This window comes from Papio anubis, unplaced genomic scaffold, assembly GCF_008728515.1.
Source record: "Papio anubis isolate 15944 unplaced genomic scaffold, Panubis1.0 scaffold1377, whole genome shotgun sequence".
NCBI classification, from domain to species: Eukaryota; Metazoa; Chordata; class Mammalia; order Primates; family Cercopithecidae; genus Papio; species Papio anubis.
The window spans coordinates 1-11,050 of NW_022161333.1; the positions used below are offsets into that span (position 1 = coordinate 1).

An 11,050-nucleotide genomic window follows, 5' to 3' on the forward strand; every position below is an offset into this window, starting at 1 on the left:
AATGATCGCCATTCTAACTGGTGTGAGATGGTATCTCATTGTGGTTTTGATTTGCATTTCTCTGATGGCCAGTGATGATGAGCATTTTTTCATATGTCTGTTGGCTGTATGAATGTCTTCTTTTGAGAAATGTCTGTTCATATCCTTTGCCCACTTTTTGATGGGGTTGTTTGTTTTTTTCTTGTAAATTTGTTTGAGTTCTTTGTAGGTTCTGGATATTAGCCCTTTGTCAGATGAGTAGATTGCAAAAATTTTCTCCCATTCTGTAGGTTGCCTGTTCACTCTGATGGTAGTTTCTTTTGCTGTGCAGAAGCTCTTTAGTTTAATGAGATCCCATTTGTCAATTTTGGCTTTTGCTGCCGTTGCTTTTGGTGTTTTAGACATGAAGTCTTTGCCCATGCCTATGTCCTGAATGGTACTACCTAGGTTTTCCTCTAGGATTTTTATGGTATTAGGTCTAACATTTAAGTCTCTAATCCATCTTGAATTAATTTTCGTATAAGGAGTAAGGAAAGGATCCAGTTTCAGCTTTCTACTTATGGCTAGCCAATTTTCCCAGCACCATTTATTAAATAGGGAATCCTTTCCCCATTTCTTGTTTTTGTCAGGTTTGTCAAAGATCAGATGGCTATAGATGTGTGGTATTATTTCTGAGGGCTCTGTTGTGTTCCATTGGTCTATATCTCTGTTTTGGTACCAGTACCATGCTGTTTTGGTTACTGTAGCCTTGTAGTATAGTTTGAAGTCAAGTAGCGTGATGCCTCCAGCTTTGTTCTTTGGCTTAGGATTGTCTTGGCAATGCAGGGTCTTTTTTGGTTCCATATGAACTTTAAAGCAGTTTTTTCCAACTCTGTGAAGAAAGTCATTGGTAGCTTCATGGGGATGGCATTGAATCTATAAATTATCTTGGACAGTATGGCCATTTCATGATATTGATTCTTCCTAACCATGAGCATAGTATGTTCTTCTATTTGTTTGTGTCCTCTTTTATTTCACTAAGCAGTGGTTTGTAGTACTCCTTGAAGAGGTCCTTTGCATCCCTTGTAAGTTGGATTCCCAGGTATTTTATTCTCTTTGAAGCAATTGTGAATGGGAGTTCATCCATGATTTGGCTCTCTGTTTGTCTGTTACTGGTGTATAAGAATGCTTGTGATTTTTTCACATTGATCTTGTATCCTGAGACTTTGCTGAAGTTGCTTATCAGCTGAAGGAGATTTGGGGCTGAGACGAGGGGGTTTTCTAAATATACAATTATGTCATCTGCAAACAGGGACAATTTGACTTCTTCTTTTCCTAACTAAATACCCTTTATTTCTGTCTCTTGCCTGATTGCCCTAGCCAGAACTTCCAACACTATGTTGAATAGGAGTGGTGAGAGAGAGCATCTCTGTCTTGTGCCAGTTTTCAAAGGGAATGCTTCCAGTTTTTGCCCATTCAGTATGATATTGGCTGTGGGTTTGTCATAAATAGCTCTTATTATTTTGAGATAGGTTCCATCAATACCGAATTTATTGAGCGTTTTTAGCATGAAGGGCTGTTGAATTTTGTCAAAGGCCTTTTCTGCATCTATTGAGATAATCAGGTGGTTTTTGTCTTTGGTTCTGTTTATATGCTGGATTATGTTTATTGATTTGCATATGTTGAACCAGCCTTGCATCCCAGGGATGAAGCCCACTTGATCATGGTGGATAAGCTTTTTAATGTGCTGCTGGATTCGGTTTGCCAGTATTTTATTGAGGATTTTTGCATCGATATTCATCAGGGATATTGGTCTAAAATTCTCTTTTTTTGTTGTGTCTCTGCCAGGCTTTGATATCAGGATGATGTTGGCCTCATAAAATGAGTTAGGGAGGACTCCCTCTTTTTCTATTGATTGGAATAGTTTCAGAAGGAATGGTACCAGCTCCTCCTCGTACCTCTGGTCGAATTTGGCTGTGAATCCATCTGGTCCTGTACTTTTTTTGGTTGGTAGGCTATTAATTATTGCCTCAATTTCAGAGCCTGCTATTGGTCTATTCAGGGATTCAACTTCTTCCTGGTTTAGTCTTGGGAGAATGTAAGTGTCCAGGAAATTAACCACTTCTTCTAGGTTTTCTAGTTTATTTGTGTAGAGGTGTTTATAGTGTTCTCTGATGGTAGTTTGTATTTCTGTGAGGTCAGTGGTGATATCCCCTTTATCATTTTTTATTGCATCTATTTGATTCTTCTCTCTTTTCTTCTTTATTAGTCTTGCTAGTGGTCTATTAATTTTGTTGATCTTTTCAAAAAACCAGCTCCTGGATTCACTGATTTTTTGGACGGTTTTTTGTGTCTCTATCTCCTTCAGTTCTGCTCTGATCTTAGTTATTTCTTTCTTTCTTTTTTTTTTTTAATTATACTTTAAGTTCTAGGGTACATGTGCATAACGTGCAGGTTTGTTACATATGTATACTTGTGCCATGTTGCTGTGCTGCACCCATCAACTCGTCAGCACCTATCAACTCGTCATTTACATCAGGTATAACTCCCAATGCAATCCCTCCCCCCTCTCCCCTCTCCCCTCCCCATGATAGGCCCTGGTGTGTGATGTTCCCCTTCCCGAGTCCAAGTGATCTCATTGTTCAGTTCCCACCTATGAGTGAGAACATGCGGTGTTTGGTTTTGTGTTCTTGTGATAGTTTGCTAAGAATGATGGTTTCCAGCTGCATCCATGTCCCTACAAAGGACACAAACTCATCCTTTTTTATGTCTGCATAGTATTCCATGGTGTATATGTGCCACATTTTCTTAATCCAGTCTGTCACTGATGGACATTTGGGTTGATTCCAAGTCTTTGCTATTGTGAATAGTGCCGCAATACCTAGGAATCCAACTTACAAGGGATGTAAAGGATCTCTTCAAGGTGATCTTAGTTATTTCTTGCCTTCTGCTAGCTTTTGAATGTGTTTGCTCTTGCTTCTCTAGTTCTTTTAATTGTGATGCTAGAGTGTCAATTTTAGATCTTTCCTGCTTTCTCTTGTGGGCATTTAGTGCTATAAATTTCCCTCTACACACTGCTTTAAATGTGTCCCAGAGACTCTGGTATGTTGTATCTTTTTTCTCATTGGTTTCAAAGAACATCTTTATTTCTGCCTTCATTTCATTATGTACCCAGTAGTCATTCAGGAGCAGGTTGTTCAGTTTCCATGTAGTTGAGCAGTTTTGATTGAGTTTCTTAGTCCTGAGTTCTAGTTTGATTGCACTGTGGTCTGAGAGACAGTTTGTTACAATTTCTGTTCTTGTACATTTGCTGAGGAGTGCTTTACTTCCAACTATGTGGTCAATTTTGGAATAAGTGCAATGTGGTGCTGACAAGAATGTATATTCTGTTGATTTGGGGTGGAGAGTTCTGTAGATGTCTATTAGGTCCGCTTGGTGCAGAGTTGAGTTCAATTCCTGGATATCCTTGTTAACTTTCTGTCTTGTTGATCCGTCTAATGTTGACAGTGGGGTGTTAAAGTCTCCCATTATTATTGTATGGGAGTCTAAGTCTCTTCGTAAGTCTCTGAGGACTTGCTTTATGAATGTGGGTGCTCCTGTATTGGGTGCATATATATTTAGGATAGTTAGCTCTTCCTGATGAATTGATCCCTTTACCATTATGTAATGGCCTTCTTTGTCTCTTTTGATCTTTGATGGTTTAAAGTCTGTTTTATCAGAGACTAGAATTGCAATCCCTGCTTTTTTTTTTGTTTTCCATTTGCTTGATAGATCTTCCTCCATCCCTTTATTTTGAGCCTACATGTGTCTCTGCATGTGAGATGGGTCTCCTGAACACAGCAAACTGATGGGTCTTGACTCTTTATCCAATTTGTCAGTCTGTGTCTTTTAATTGGACCATTTAGTCCATTTACATTTAAGGTTAATATTGTTATGTGTGAACTTGATCCTGTCATTATGATATTAGCTGGTTATTTTGCTCATTAGTTGATGCAGTTTCTTCCTAGCATCAATGGACTTCACATTTTGGCATGTTTTTGCAATGGCTGGTACCGGTTGTTCCTTTCCATGTTTAGTGCTTCCTTCAGGATCTCTTGTAGGGCAGGCCTGGTGGCAACAAAATCTCTAAGCATTTACTTGTCAGTAAAGGATTTTATTTCTCCTTCACTTGTGAAACTTAGTTTGGCTGGATATGAAATTCTGGGTTGAAAATTCTTTTCTTTTAGAATGTTGAATATTGGCCCCCACTCTCTTCTGGCTTGTAGAGTTTCTGCTGAGAGATCTGCTGTTAGCCTGATGGGCTTCCCTTTGTGGGTAACCCGACCTTTCTCTCTGACTGCCCTTAACATTTTTTCCTTCATTTCAACTTTGGTGAATCTGACAATTATGTGTCTTGGAGATACTCTTCTCGAAGAGTATCTTTGTGGCGTTCTCTGTATTTCCTGAATTTGAATGTTGGCCTGCCTTACTAGGTTGGAGAAGTTCTCCTGGATGATATCCTGCAGAGTGTTTTCCAAGCTGGTTCCATTTTCCCCGTCACTTTCAGGCACACCAATCAGACGTAGATTTGGTCTTTTCACATAATCCCATATTTCTTGGAGGCTTTGTTCATTTATTTTTTCTCTACACTTCTCTTCTCTATTCATTTCATTCATTTCATCTTCAGTCACTGATACTTTTTCTTCCAGTTGATCGAGTCAGTTACTGAAGCTTGTGCATTTGTCATGTAGTTCTCGTGTCATGGTTTTCACCTCTATCAGTTCTTTTAAGGTCTTCTCTCATTGATTATTCTAGTTATCCATTCATCCATTCTTTTTTCAAGGTTTTTAGTTTCTTTGTGCTGGTTACGTAGTTCCTCCTTTAGCTCTGAGAAGTTTGATCAACTGAAGCCTTCTTCTCTCAACTCATCAAAGTCGTTCTCCGTCCAGCTTTGTTCCATTGCTGGCAATGAGCTGTGTTCCTTTGGAGGGGGAAATGCGCTCTGATTTTTTGAATTTCCAGCTTTTCTGCTCTGCTTTTTCCCCAACTTTGTGGTTTTATCTGCCTTTGGTCTTTGATGATGGTAACATACTGATGGGGTTTTGGTGTGGGTGTCCTTTCTGTTTGTTAGTTTTCCTTCTAACAGTCAGGACCCTCAGCTGCAGGTCTGTTGGAGTTTGCTTGAGGTCCACTCCAGACCCTGTTTGCCTGGCTGTCAGCAGTGGAGGCTGCAGAAGACACAATATTGCTGAACAGCGAGTGTTGCTGTCAGACTCTTGCTCTGGAGGCTTTGTCTTAGGGGTGTACCCAGCCGTGTGAGGTGTGAGGTGTTGGTCTCCACCTAGTGGGGGATGTCTCCCAGTTAGGCTACTCAGGGGTCAGGGACCCACTTGAGCAGGCAGACTGTCCATTCTCAGATCTCAACCTCCGTGCTGGGAGAACCACTGCTCTCTTCAAAGCTGTCAGACAGGGACATTTACATCTGCAGAGGTTTCTGCTGCTTTTTGTTTAGCTATGCCCTGTCCCCAGAGGTGGAGTCTACAGAGGCAGGCCTCCTTGAGCTGAGGTGGGCTCTACCCAATTTGAGCTTCCAGGTGGCTGTGTTTACCTACTTAAGCCTCAGCAATGGCGGGCACCCCTCCCCCAGCCTCACTGCTGCCTTGCAGTTAGATCTCAGACTGCTGTGCTGGAAATAAGGGAGGTTCCATGGGGTTGGGACCCTCTGTGCCAGGGGTGGGACCCTCTGTGCCAGGTGTGGGATATAATCTCCTGGTGTGCCATTTGCTAAGACCCTTGGTAAAGCACAGTATTAGGGTGGGAGTTACCCTATCTTCCAGGTGTTGTGAGTCTCAATTTCCTTTGGCTAGGAAAAGGAATTCCCTTCCCCCTTGCACTTCCCAGGTGAGGCGATGCCTTGCCCTGCTTCAGCTCTCACTGGTCAGGCTGCACTCGCAGACCAGCACCGACTGTCTGACATGCCCCAGTGAGATGAACCTGGTACCTCAGTTGAAAATGCAGAAATCACCTGTCTTCTGTGTCACTCATGCTGGGAGCTGGAGGCTGGAGCTGTTCCTATTCAGCCATCTTGGGCACACCCCCCATCATCTGTGTTTACAAAATGGTTTGAATGGATGAACAAATGAGCTAATGGACACAGTACAATTTTTCTCATGTTGTCCTTCACAACGCTATAGAGAAATAAACTGGCAAAACTCATTAATTAAAATATCCACTAATATGGACCAAACAAGACTAACATCTTTTCTTATTTCTCAGTTCCAGTGGTTGACTGAAATGCAATTAAGTCTCTTTGAGTATTTTGGTATGGTAACTAAGAAGCATTGGGTCAATGGTGGTCCATCTCTGAAAATAAGACATAGATCTGATGACCCCTGAAGGCTTAGGTGGCACATCTGGGAAAACTGTTTTGACAAAATGGGATTCAGAATATGAACTATGCATGGAGGTCATAAAATTCAATCTATAGTGGCTAAGTTCAAGGTTTAGCTTAATATCAAAATATCCAACATTCCAAAATGGAAAAGCTAAGGCTAAGAGGCCACACTAATCAGTACTTACTGGGGTCAGAAACATCCTGGGAATAGTCTTTCATGATGCAACTTAACTACATTCCTCAAATTCCAGCTTTCACACTTAGTATGTCATCTAGCTGCTCCAAACATCACCCTCACAGCTCCAAAACCAATAGCTACAGGCCTCAACCTTCCTTTACTGAGCACAGTTTAGGTCAGCTTAGATTTTCAGACAAGTCATTTCAACCAATAAGATGTCCTGATTCCCTAAGAAGGAGCACTTTTTCAATTTCCTATGGAGTTTACTTGGACTCCTTCTCCATATGCCATAGTTTACTCAAAAAATGGACCTAATCCAACAATCCCACTACTGGGTACCTACCCAAAAAAGGGAAGTCATTATATGAAAAGGACACTTGCACACACATGTTTATAGCAGCACAATTTGCAACTGCAAAAATATGGAACCAGCCTAAATGCTGATCAGCCAATGAGTGGATAAAGAAAATGTGAGATATATATGTATATACCATGGAATACTACTCAGCCATATAAAGTAATGAAATAACGGCATTCATGGCAACCTAGGTGGAGTTAGAGACCATTATTCTAAGTGAAGTAACTCAGGAATCAAAAACTAAATATCATAGCTAAGCTATGAGGACACAAAGACACAAAAATGATATAATGATATAATGGACTTTGGGGACTTGGGGGGTGAGAATTAAAAAACTACACATTGGGTACAGTGTACACTGCTCATGTGATGGGTGCATCAAAATCTCAGAAATCACCACTAAAGAACTTGTCTGCTGCATTGCCACCACCACCACTCTGCCATGACAACTGCTGCCTCCTGCCCTGTAGCCCCCACCACCCCCTGTGTCACTGCTGCCTCGGGACCAACTGTATGATTAGGCCATAATCTTCAGGGAGTAAATACATTCCTCAGTTCTGCAGTGTTCTTGGTCACACATTTATGGAGTTTCTGAAAGGCAGTGGAGATTACTGCCAGGCACAGTGCGATCTCTATGCAGACAAGTAAACTGTAGAAATTAATTACTACTCCACCAAGAAGCCCCTATAGGAGTGGTTATCCTGGACACAGAAGTGTTGAATTGAAATCCACAGAGCATTTTACAAGAGTTCTGACCTGGATGGGGTAAATCTCAGTGCACTTCTTTTCTGTTTGTTGCCTCAGTATTACTGGATTGAAGAATTGCTGCTTCTTGTTAGGAGCTTCATTTCATTTATCATTACTTACAACTTCACACTCAAAGCACTGAGAATTTCAAGTGGAATATGTTGAAGTAGACTTCTCTTTCTTTGCATCATTTCTGTATTCAATTTTTTAATTATTTCATAATCCTATTGAGTCTTCTTTAGCTAAATTTACACAGCTCGAATGAACCACCCAGCTCCTGTGGAAGTCACATACAAGAACATGAGATTTCCTATTGCACACAATCCAAACAATGTGACCTTAAATAAATTTATAGAGGAACTTAAGAAGTATGGAGTTACCACAATCGTAAGAGTATGTGAAGCAACTTATGACACTACTCTTGCGGAGAAAGAAGGTACCTATGTTCTCGATTGGCCGTTTGGTGATGGTGCACCACCATCCAACCAGATAGTTGCTGATAGGTTAAATTTCATAAAAATTAAGTTTCATGAAGAACCTGGTTGTTGTATTGCTGTTCATTGCATTGCAGGCCTTGGGAGAGCTCCAGTACTTGTTGCCCTAGCATTAATTAAAGGTGGAATGAAACATGAAGATGCAATACAATTCAGAGGACAAAAGCAGTATGGAGCTTTTAAAAGCAAGCAACTTTTGTATTTGGAGAAGTATCATCCTAAAATGCGGCTGCGCTTCAAAGATTCCAGTGGTCATGTAAACAACTGTTGCATTCAATAAAACCGGGGTGCCTAATGCTCTTGGAAGTGGAACTTGAGATAGGACCTAATTTGTTACACACATTAGCCAGCATGTTGGGTTAGCGAGTAGTCTAATGAAGCTTCCATAGGAGTATTGACAGGCAGTTTTACCAGGCCACAAGCTAGACAGATTTGGCAACCTCTGTGTTTGGGTTACAGTCAACCTATTTGGAACCTGGCAAAAGATTCTTTCTGTCAGCATATAAAATGTGCTTGTCATTCGTACCAATTGACCTTTCCCAAAATCAGGCAGTATTGAGTTATACTTATTTAAATCTATTTCCATGCCAGAATCTTATCGATACATAAGAAATTTAGGAAAATTAGGTACCAAAATACCCAGCATTATACTTGTATATTTTTTGCACCATACAGAACTAAAATCTCAGGAACTATGAACACTTTAGATTTTATGTGGTTTATTCCTTTAATCATTTCAAACATTGAAAGTAGGGCCTACATGGTGATTTGTCTGCTCACTTTATGTTTACGTCTCCCATATTCATACCAGTAGACATCAGGTTTGCTTAGCCATTTATATTTTTTTAACCAAGCCTTACAATGATTATTTCATGTGTTTCTATAAATCTCACTTTGTGCTTTTATTAAAAACCTCCAGGCCAGGCATGGTGGTTCACGCTTGTAATCCCAGCACTTTGGGAGGTCAAGGCGGGCAGATCACGAGGTCAGGAGATCGAGACCATCCTGGCTAACATGGTGAAACCCTGTCTCTACTAAAAATACAAAAAATTAGCCAGGCATGGTGGCGGGCACCTGTAGTCCCAGCTACTCGGGAGGCTGAGGCAGGAGAATGATGTGAAACCAGGAGGCAGAGCTTGCAGTGAGCCGAGATTGTGCCACTGTGCTCCAGCCTGGGCAACAGAGTTAGATTCGGTCTCAAAAAAAAAAAAAAACCTCCATTTTGAAAATCTACATTGTACAAAAGCACATGTCTTTAATGTCTTCAGACAAAAAGGCCTTACAGTTAATTTAATGTTTGCACTTTTAGGTGCAGCTTAACAGGGAGGACCTGAGGAAAAAAAATGGGAGGGACCTATTAATTACTTTTAGCAAAATGTTGCCTTTGTCTTGTGCAGAACATGCAGAATATGCTCTTTAATTTAGTAAAATATTTTTAAAGGTAGAGATGCTTTGTTATTATAATGATAAACTTCCTGAAATTCTTGCATTTTTTTCCATACTTATCAGAAATTGTTTACCAACTTATTTTTGTTTGAAAGTGTGATTTTTTTTCCTTCTCTTCCCAACCTTGCTTGCAAAAAAAGAAGTGGGTATCTGCTCATGAATTGAGCAGACATCTAATATTTTATATGCCTTTTGAGCTGTGTAACTTAATATTTGGATACTTGATAATTTGTTTTATTATATAATTGATAAAATGGTGATGTGCATTAACATTAGTTCAACCATATATTTATACTGTCTGGGGATGTGTGGTTACAGTACTGTGGGAGAAATAATTTGTCAGTGTTTACCAGCTTGTAAAAATGTAGTGCGAGAGCTTAAACATCTAAATAAATAATGAAATGCAAAAATAAAAGAACTTGTCCATGTAACCAAAAACCACCTGTTCCCAAAAAACTATTGAAATAAAATGAAATAATGGACAAAATCATTAAAACCCATACTTGAAACCCTGCTTAGTCACAATATGAAGTTTCTAGATATCTGAGAAGGCCCTTGCATGAAAACTGACAGGGAGGAAATTAAGAAAGAAACATGATCTCAAGTGGTTTGCTTAGTTCCCAGCCAACTTTTCAGGTTTTCATATGTAATAACTGCGAACATTTAACAGGCTTCAAGCAAGGGTGACTTAACACCAGATCCTGCTACAAGACAGTACATGGCCCAATTAAGTTAGCTTCCATGTCTCTAGGAAAATGACTAAGTCATACCTTCCATGTGGCAATAGATGGGTCAATCTGATCTCCATTTGACACTTAGTAAAGGCTGGTAAACTAAGAAACAAGTTAAAGTTGAAGAAAAGAAAGACAAAGTGCCTCCTCTCATTCCCCTCTTTCCCTTCACTATCCAACTGCTTTATCTCTCTTGCCCTCCCAGCTCTGCTTCTGGGTTGGGTTAGTAGCTTACTTATTTTTCAAAGGAGAATACTGCCTGCTGTAGAAAAAGGATATGGCTTTCTCAGTTCACTCATCGTTGGAGTTTTTCCTTATTTCCCAACCTCTCCTGCGACAATTGCAATGAAGCATGGGCATATGGCTCTTTGTTCTTTTTAAGCTGGGACTTGCAGGCTGCTTTCCATGCCAACTGCAAAAAGAGATGCTGTTTGGTCACCAAGCCTGCAGCCTCTCTGGGGGCCCCACTGCAGACAACACTGAATTAGCTCATTCAAATTTCCTGGAAGTCACATTACCCATTTGACAGGCAGTGCTCGGCTTTATTCTTATTCCGAACTTTTCTTCATACGCTCTTCACAAACCTGATCATGTTCCTTATTTTTTCTTCTTCCCCAGCATCATCTACTTTATTAATGATTATTTTGTGTAAAACTAGATGAAAAAAACTATGATAAACCTATGGCCACACAGGCAAGGGAGTCTACTAAGACAGAAATCTATGATTTCAAACTTCTCCTTCTGAGCCTCAAAAGATACTTTTGA

The 11,050-nt window shown here is 40.2% G+C and overlaps 1 pseudogene; it reads left to right on the forward strand.

Moving 5' to 3' along the window:
- The first annotated feature begins 7,875 nt into the window (after positions 1 to 7,875).
- On the forward strand, positions 7,876 to 9,113 carry LOC103880155 (annotated as a pseudogene).
- The last annotated feature ends 1,937 nt before the right edge of the window (positions 9,114 to 11,050 follow it).